Raw genomic sequence first — 9,272 nt, 5'->3', positions numbered from 1 at the left:
CCCGTTTCTGGATCCTAGGAAAAAACACAAGAGACAGAAGCTGTTAGTCTAGCTACAAAGCAAAAGAAGAAAATTCAAACATAATTAGAATAATTATAGAATAAATGAATGAACATAATTAAGCTCCTTACTTCCCTCCTTGAGTACAGACACTAAATGCTGATGGTGCTCAGCATAATATTGCCTGAGACTTCATGCCACTGTCTTTATGGCAGCAAATTCAGTAGTTGCTACTAAGTTTCCACTATCACATTTGCAAGTGTGAGGGTGTAAAAGGGTGTCATCTCAGTCCCTTAGGACGGACATGCAGTTCTTTGTTAAGAGCAGAACTATTCAAAGTGGAACCAACCAAAACTGCGGCAAATATACGCTTATGTATTATAGATATTATGCACCTGATTCCGGGAACTGTGCTGGCCATTGTAGGTTAGATGCAACAACCTACAAACCTGTAATCCTTCCAGTAACAGCTATGCCAGGGACATGGTGCACTCAGAATGCTTCGTAGATACGCACTGCACTGTTGCAGCTTGTACTGGTTTGTTTGCACCAGTGCAGGTTGCAGTGGTGTTAATTTGATCCATAGATATTGAAGCAAATCAGAAGGGCTTCTGCACCACTGGTATGAGGTAACCACAATAGGAAAACCTTTAAGTCTTTTCCTGGACAGTTGCAGAAAAAGGCATACAAGTTTTCCTAATGTAGCTGCATGCACCTGACGGAAGTAAGTGGCTGTGTCTACCTTAGCATTTTGCTTTCTCTCACAGCACTGTAATACCAACAGTGCAGTTCCAATCCTGGCAGCAATAGAAGCAGCACTAGAATATTCTGGCTACTGCATTTTTAACTCACTGTTATCTGAGCCTGGTAAAATGCCAGTGGTCAGGATATACTAACTCTCCCACCATCACTAGCACCCATGGACCTGCCCTGGTGGTAGTATATGCTGGGCGATATTAAGAAAGAAAAACATCAGTACCGACAAGTAGCCTGTTGAGATGGGGCCAGGAAAAGTGCTAAGAAATGGGATGTCCTGCATGATGCAGGACACTTAAGAGCTATAGCCAACCATGAGCTGTTCAGAGCAACAGCAGGTGAAGAAGACGGGAGCTATGACAATGCTACCACCTAACAATGAGCTTTTCAGAGAACAGTAGTGGCAGGAAGGGGAGAGACAAGGGTATTGGAAAGGGCAGTGGAGTGGGTAGGATACAATGGGAGAGGTAGTAGGGGAGAAAGAGGAAGGGCAAAAAATGCATGGGGCAGCCTACCATCTTTGAATCCTGTAAAATAATACATTATAGGCCTATACAATACATAGTAAGACATTGACCATGTCCTTAAATTCTCATTGTGTGTAGCTAAATAGCTCCTAAAATGAGCTTCTGAACTTAACACCTGTACACAGTTGCTGATTTTATAAGGCGCTCAGCAGTTTGTAGGTGAGAGTAGCATAATATCCTGCGCTTCTAGGGCCAACTGCTAGAGCACTTAGTTTTTGATAAGTCAAAACTCTTACTGAAGTCAGTAAGATAGTGTTCTGCATAATTTCCCTGTAGTTTGTGTTACTAAAATTACCCAGGAATATTGTAATGATCCTCTCTCTCCCTCTTCCATTTATCAGTTTTTACTTTCAAAATTTAGTATATTTGGGAAAAAGCAAATCTATCAGGAAGGTCAGTAAATAAAAATATCTCCAGTTCTTATTATCAACTTGTGCTCCTAGGCAGGGCAAGCAGTTAAAAAACGGGGTTCTCTTCTGACAAGTGACTATGTAACATAACATTCCTGCTCTTCAGATCTGCTCCCTGGGTCTATTCAGAGTCTTATCTTCTTACATGAGTGACAAAAATAAGTTGATATTGCTTTTTACTTCTGCTAACTCTGTGGGACTAACATAAGTCCTGGTACTTCAAATGCTTACACCCGTGCATAGCTTAATGCATACATGTGGCCTCACGGGGGTCAAGGGGGCTAGCCACATGAGTAGTTACACATATGCTTGTGTTTGTAGGATAAGAATTATAGCTAGAAGCGAATGAGCTGGATTCTACTCCTTTCTGCGTTTCATCAATAGAATTGTTCACTAATTTCTGGTTAGTGCCAATTAGTCACACCTATGTAAACCAACTGAAGTGTCACTGAGGGCAGAATTTGAAGACAGTGAGGTTTCACAGATGTTACTTGGGGTATAATTTACCTTGCAGCATCTTTATTATTGATGATGAATAAGAAGAAAAGAAGCCCCTGTGGGGTTCCACAGGGATTGGTTCTTGGCCCTATGCTATTGTTTTTGATTAATGGCCTGGAAGAAAACATACAATCGTCACTTATAAGGTTTGCAGATGACACGCAATTTGGGAGAGTGGCATATAATAAGGAGGACAGGTCACTGACACAGAGGGATCCAGATCTTTTGGTAAGCTGGGCACAAGCAAACAATGTGCATTTTAAAAGGGCTAATTGTAAATGTATACATCTCGGAACAAAGAACACAGGGCATATTTATATGATGGGGGACTCTATCCTAGGAAATGGTGATTCTGAAAAAGATTTGGGTGCCGTAGTGGATAATCAGCTGAACACGAGCTCCCAGTGCGACATTGTGACCAAAAAGGTCTAATGCAATCCTTGGATGCATGAACAGGAGAATCTCAAGTAGGAATAGAGATATTATTTTGCCTTTGTATTTGGCACTGGTGTGACCGCTGCTGGAATATTGTGTCCAGCTCTTCTGTCCTCAATTCAAGAAGGATGTTGGTAAAGAGAAAAGAGCCACAAGAATGATTACAGGATTAGAAAACATGCCTTATAGCGATAGACCCAGGAGCTCAATCTATTTAGAGGTGACTTGATTACAGTCGATAAGTACCTACATAGGAAACAAATATTTAATAATGTGCTCTTCAATCTCGAGAGAAAGGTATAACATGGTTCAATGGCTGGAAGTTGAAGCTAGACAAATTGAGACTGGAAATAAGGCATAAAATGTTAATGGTGAGAGTAATTAACCATTGGAACAATTTACCAAGGGTCCTGGCAGATTCACCATCACTGACCATTTTAAAATCAAGATTGGATGTGTTTCTAAAAGATCTGGTCCATGAATTATTGGGGAAGTTCTATGGCCTGTGTTACACATGAGGTCAGACTAGATGATCACAATTTTCCCTTCTTAGTCCTGCCTCAATGCAGGGGACTGGACTAGGTGACCTATTGAGGTCCCTTCCGGTCCTACATTTCTATGATTCTAGGCTTGGAAAATATGACTCAATTAACTAGTTTGACTTACAATCCCCAAATTGAGTTTATGGACTTCAGTTAGAAAAGCGATTTTTATACTTATAAATTAAGCACACTTGATACCAGAGTATCAGTGAGACACACTAAACAGGGAACTTCATAATATCATAGCAATGCTGACTTCATCGGAGCTATGATAAGTAACACCAACTGAAGATCTAGCCCAATGTTTCCAAGAAGTGAAGCCCCTTATATTTTACAGATGCCAATGTAGTGGATGGAGACAGGTGGGCATATTTTGGCTGTCACCAATGCAGTTTAATACAAATTTGTGTTAGGCTTTGATTTATTTACTGAATATTTTAGCAGAGGATTTGAATGACAATAAAGAATGTAATACCACATTTCCTGTTTTTGTTATTGAATGAAAAATTATAAAGCTTACCTATTACCGCTAAAACGTGTTTTCTTTTGCAGCCATTCCTCTCTGTAACACTAAGTAGTACTTCTGCATTTGTAGTGACACTGGTGTTTGCAACTGTTACTATAGTAACTGTCTCCCTAACCACAGGCTGCTACATTTATTGTTTGCGTTGTCTATTAAGCAATAAAGTAAAAAGATATGGGTGCTGCAAGATAACCACACTCCTGGGGATAGAAGATGAAAGAACAATAAAAGTGTTCTTTCAAACCATAATACCCAATATCCTATCATATTTTATTTATGACATTGAAACATAACTCATTTTCCCTTCACAAAACTTACATGAATAATGTCATATACAGAATATAAACCATGCTAGACAAAGTAACAACCACTTCATAAAAAGCAGTGTCTCATAACATTTTTCATCTTTGCTTTTATTTTAAATTGAAATAAAATCACTTAAGGCTTTTTAGGACCTTGGAGGATAGACTGAAGCAGTTATTCACATAGGCTGTGATCCTGCAAGTGCTTGAACATGGGCTTAACTTTATGCATGAGTAGTCCCGTTGAAGTCAGTGAGACTACTCATGTGTGTAAAGTTAAGTGTATATATGTTTGCAGGATCAGGCCAGACAATGCACTTTTCAACCTCAATTTGCAGACTGAGCGTAAACTAAAGATGACTGATCTTGAAGAGAAGCTCGTATTTGGGGGGTGGGGGGGAAAGGCACTTCAACAAAGCCTAAGTCCAAGAGAAATGTGCTCAGAAATGTTAAGAGTCCAGTGGAAAAATATTATTTTTTAAAATATAAACATTTCACTATAGTGTTTGCAACCTACATTGTGCAGTAGAGAACCTTAAAGTGAAATTGACTAATGTAGTTGAGAGGGAAAAAAATAGACAAAAGTAAATGTGCTTAAAAATGACCTTTTAATGATCTAACATGGTGTTTATAACATACAGTAGATAAGAATTATTATGTTTAATCCATCAAAGAAATAAAACACTAAAATTATAACAATTGCATTTTTAAAAGGACTAAATTTGTAAGCTAATATGAGGTTCAATTTCCACAAACAACTTTAACTGATGTCCACATTATCTATTGGTATTTTGTGTTATGTGGTACTGAATGACCACCAGGCCACTAGGACAGTCTGTCTTTAAAAAAAAAGAATGTCACCAGCCATCTTAATAGGACACCGTTAACTTGAATATCACATATTTGTCAGAAAATGTTGTACCACTTATAGTTACAAGTATCACTTATAATTACAAGAATTGAAAGAAGTTGGAATTTTTTCCCTTTGTTTATTTTGTACATTTTGTGCATAGTCAGTTTTACTTTACCCTGTATAATAATCAGGGCCGGCTCTAGGCACCAGCAAAACAAGCTGGTGCTTGGGGCAGCACATTTTTAGGGGCAGCATTCTGGCGCGGGCCATGCCGCCCCTAAAAATGTGCCCCGGTCGCCCTAACTCACCTCCGCTGCTGCCGCTCGCGCGCCGCTTCTCGCCCTCCCTCTCAGGCTCTCAAACCCGGGAGGGAGGGGGAGATCCCGAGCAGCCGCGGCGCGCGAATCAGCTGTTTCACGCACCGCGGCTGCTCGGGATCTCCCCCTCTCTCCCGGGTTTGAGAGCCTGGGAGGGAGGGGGAGACCCCGAGCGGCCACGGCGCACGCGCTGCTTCTCCCTCTCTCTCCCTCCCTCCCTCCCTCCCTCCAAGGCTTGAGAGCCTGGGGGGGAGGAGGCAGGGCTGGGGATTTGGGGAAGGGGCGGAGTTGAGGCGGGGCCGGGGGTGGGGAAAGAAAAAAACAGGGGGTGGGGGGAGGGCGGCCAAAATTGTTTTCTCTTGGGGCGGCAAAAGTCCTAGAGCCGGCCCTGGTAATAATCAGGCCCTGAACCAACAAGTGCCGAGTCCAAACAAGTAGACCCCTACCAGTATAGCAGCTGTACAGCACTCTGGGATTCATCTGTGCACCAGTGCTATTGCCTCCAGTGCACACACCGAGGAATTAAAAACCACACAACCTTTTAAATTGTGATTTTGTTATTATGCAACTGCTGTTCATGGTTCCTCAGAGCTGAGTCTAAATTTTGCAATTCAAGCTGAGTTCCAACCACTTTGCTTTCTATGAAGAGTACAGCATATCCTGCCCCAAATCACTATTGGGCACAGAATGACTATTATGAGAATTCACATGCCCCCATCCCCACTGTTATATGTCTTCTTCTCTGAAAGATGAGTCATTCATGGGGCCAACATGTCTATGTTTTTGACATAGAATCATAGATCATCAGGAGGTCATCTAGTCCAACCCAACCCCATACTCAAAGCAGGACTAATCCCCAAGTGGCCCCCTCAAGGATTGAGCTCACAACCCTGGGTTTAGCAGGCCAATGTTCAAACCACTGAGCTATCCCTTCCCCGCCACAGCTAGTCAAAGTTTGAGGCTCTGTGCATATCAGACTAAGCAATTGCTTAGTGCCCAGAGCAGCTCAAGGAGGCCCTCTGTTAGCTTTTTTTAGTACAGCAGAACCTCAAATATACAAACACCAGAGTTATGGACTGACTGGTTAACCGGACACCATATGAAACTGGAAGTAATCAATCAGGCAGCAATGGAGACACACCCCTCCCACACCAAAAAGAAGCAAATACTGTACTGTACTGCATCTTAAAGGTAGGCATATCTGGGCTGCTTGTCCCCACTCCACCCCCACCCCCACGTGCTGGACAGCCACTTACAGCTATGGTGGTGAAGATGCTGGGGCTGCCAGCCAAAGGCAGCTGGGGTCTGCTTCGCTTTCACCACCACCACCCCTAGGAGGAGGATGCGCTGTTCCCCCCTGCCTCCATCTGGGAGGTGGACACGCTGTTTTCATACACACACAAACCCTGCCGGGAGGGGGACAATTTTGCAAACTCAGTCCAATCCAGGGAAAGAGGCTGCCTGCAAGGAAGCTGCCAGCGCTGAGGAGGGAGCTCAGCTGCTGCTGAAGCCTGGCCTGGAATATCAGCTGCTGGAGTTGGAGCCCGAACTGTGCTTTGCGCAGAGTTACCAACATTTTAGAGTTACAGACAACCTCCATTCCCGAGGTGTCTGTAACTCTGAGGTTCAACTGTATGTGTTGAGTGTGTGTGAGGGGGGGAATATGGGCTAGCACTGCCTCTGAATTTACACATCAGTTTCAACCCCCTAGCTCAACACATACGATTTAACCTTAGCTCATAAATAAGGCTATGATTTTGTCATGGATCTTTTTTGTAAAAGTCATGGACAGGTCCTGGGCAATGAATAAAAATTCACAGAAGCCGTGATCTGTCCTTGACTTTTACTAATAATATCCCTGACAAAATGAGGAGGGTCCAGCACCCTGCACCACTACATGCAGTGGCTAGGAGCTTGGAGGAACCCTTGACCGGTGGGCTGGGAGCTGCGGGTCCGCCGGCGGGGGCTTGGGCACTCCAGGGCATCCCTCGCCACCCATGGAGGCTGTGGCGTTCAGGGGATACCCTGCTGGTGGCTGGGGCACTCTGGGGAATTCCCCTACCGCCAGTGGGGCCTGGAGAGTTCCAGGGGATTCCTCTGCTGCTGGCGAGGGCTGGGGGGGAGGCCACTGGGCTGCTGCCGGAGGGTCCCCCACTGCCGGTGGTGGCTGGGCTGCTGTGTGGCCCCTATGTCAGGGAGGTCTCTGAAAGTCAGGGATTCCAAGACTTCCGCAACCTCTGTGACATACTCATAACATTAGACCAGGAGTAGGCAACCTATGGCAAGCGTACCAAAGGCAGCATGCGAGCTGATTTTCAGTGGCACTCACATTGCCTGGGTCCTGGCCACCGGTCCGGGAGGCTCTGCATTTTAATTTAATTTTAAATGAAACTTCTTAAACATTTTAAAAACCTTATTTACTTTACATACAACAATAGTTTAGTTATATATTATAGACTTCTAGAAAGAGACCTTCTAAAAACATTCAAATGTATTACTGGCACGCGAAACCTTAAATTAGAGTGAATAAATGAAGGCTCGACACACCACTTCTGAAAGGTTGCTGACCCCTGCATTAGACTCTATTGACAGGATGGGCAGGGATGAGTTAGGGGTATGGTTATGCTGGAAGGTATTAATGGCTGTCCTTAACCAGCTGTTTGATCTACAGACTCTTGCAGAGGTGCCTGAGGCTGTGATGCTGCTACACAGATGACAGAATCTCCATGTGTCCCCCATGTTCCCCTTTCTTCTTTTCCCCCAAATCAGTAAGGTAGTACCTACTGATGCCTAGAACATTCCCTGAAATCTTGGAATTGATCTGATGTGATGTTCAAAAGGTATCATGTTACAGACAGAAATGCTACCGAGTTGACCACAAGGCCTTGCAAGCTTGGCTAAATATTAGTTTAATTTAGCCTAGGAGTACAAACACTTATGCATGTCACAATTATGTGGCTATTGCATGGTGTCATTAGCTAGAGTTAAGCTAATAGAGTTAAGGTCATGGGGTGCTTAGGTAGTTCCCCCCCCTAAAATATTTGCATTTCTTTTAAATTTAACCTTAACCCTCCATTTCCTGGGTTCACAGCTTGTTTGGGGGATAATCACAATATTATGCCTCTGATGTTGTTTACTGTTAATTTACAGATATGCACTCAATCTTAACTTTATTTTAATCTAGGTTTTGTAATAGCATATATACAGGGCAGGCCGGCTCCAGGCATCAGCGAAGGAAGCAGGTGGGGCGGCCAATGGAAAGGGGCGGCAGGTCAGGGTCTTCGGGGACAATTCAGAGGCGGGTCTTTCGGGGAGCAAAGGACTCGCCGCTGAATTGCCACTGAAGGCTGAAGCGGCAAGACTGAGCTGCCGCCGAAGTGCCGCCGATCGGCTTTATCTCCCCCCGCCACTTCGCCAGCTTGGGGCAGCAAAAATGCTGGAGCCGGCCCTGCATATATGTATTGATTAAGTCTATTTGTGTGGGAGGTTTAGTAGTATGTATTGACTATTATTGGAAAGCCATAAAGTAAACATAAAATAGAACTTAGTGGTTGTGGTAGAGCAGTGGTTTTCAACCATTTTGCTTTTGCAGACCTCCTAAAACATTTCAGATGGAGGTGCAAACCCCTTTAGAAATCTTAGACATAGTCTGCAGACCCCTATGGTCTGCGGACCCCAGGTTTAAAACCACCGTGGAAGGGTAAGAAACGTTGACTCTCATAAATATTGCCTTCTTTCTCTGGAGGGCATAAATTCTTACGTGTCGCTTTAGGACTTGGGGTGTGAGTGGAGTTTGGGGCGGCGGACTGTCCCGTGCAGGTAGGGTGTTGGTGAATTGGAAGGAAGCGCTTGAGAGCAGGAGTGTGGCTGCTGGCAGTAGCTCGTGCGTGGACGGTGCGGTGTGTATGTGGGAATTGCTTCCCTTCCTTTATACTTTTTGCCATGCAAGAAAAACACTGCAGCAGCGATCTTAAGTCTCCACTCAGGCCGGGTTTGGGCTTTATTGTTTTTTCTGGGGGGAGGGAACACAACAAAGCCGAAATTGCACGCACCCTGCTTGTGCCTGAAGGACGGGGGCTGGGAGCGCTGGGCTGCCGCAGACAGCTGGA

Source organism: Malaclemys terrapin, chromosome 2 (assembly GCF_027887155.1).
Source record: "Malaclemys terrapin pileata isolate rMalTer1 chromosome 2, rMalTer1.hap1, whole genome shotgun sequence".
NCBI classification, from domain to species: domain Eukaryota; kingdom Metazoa; phylum Chordata; order Testudines; family Emydidae; genus Malaclemys; species Malaclemys terrapin.
Note: the sequence above shows the minus strand (reverse complement) of the source record.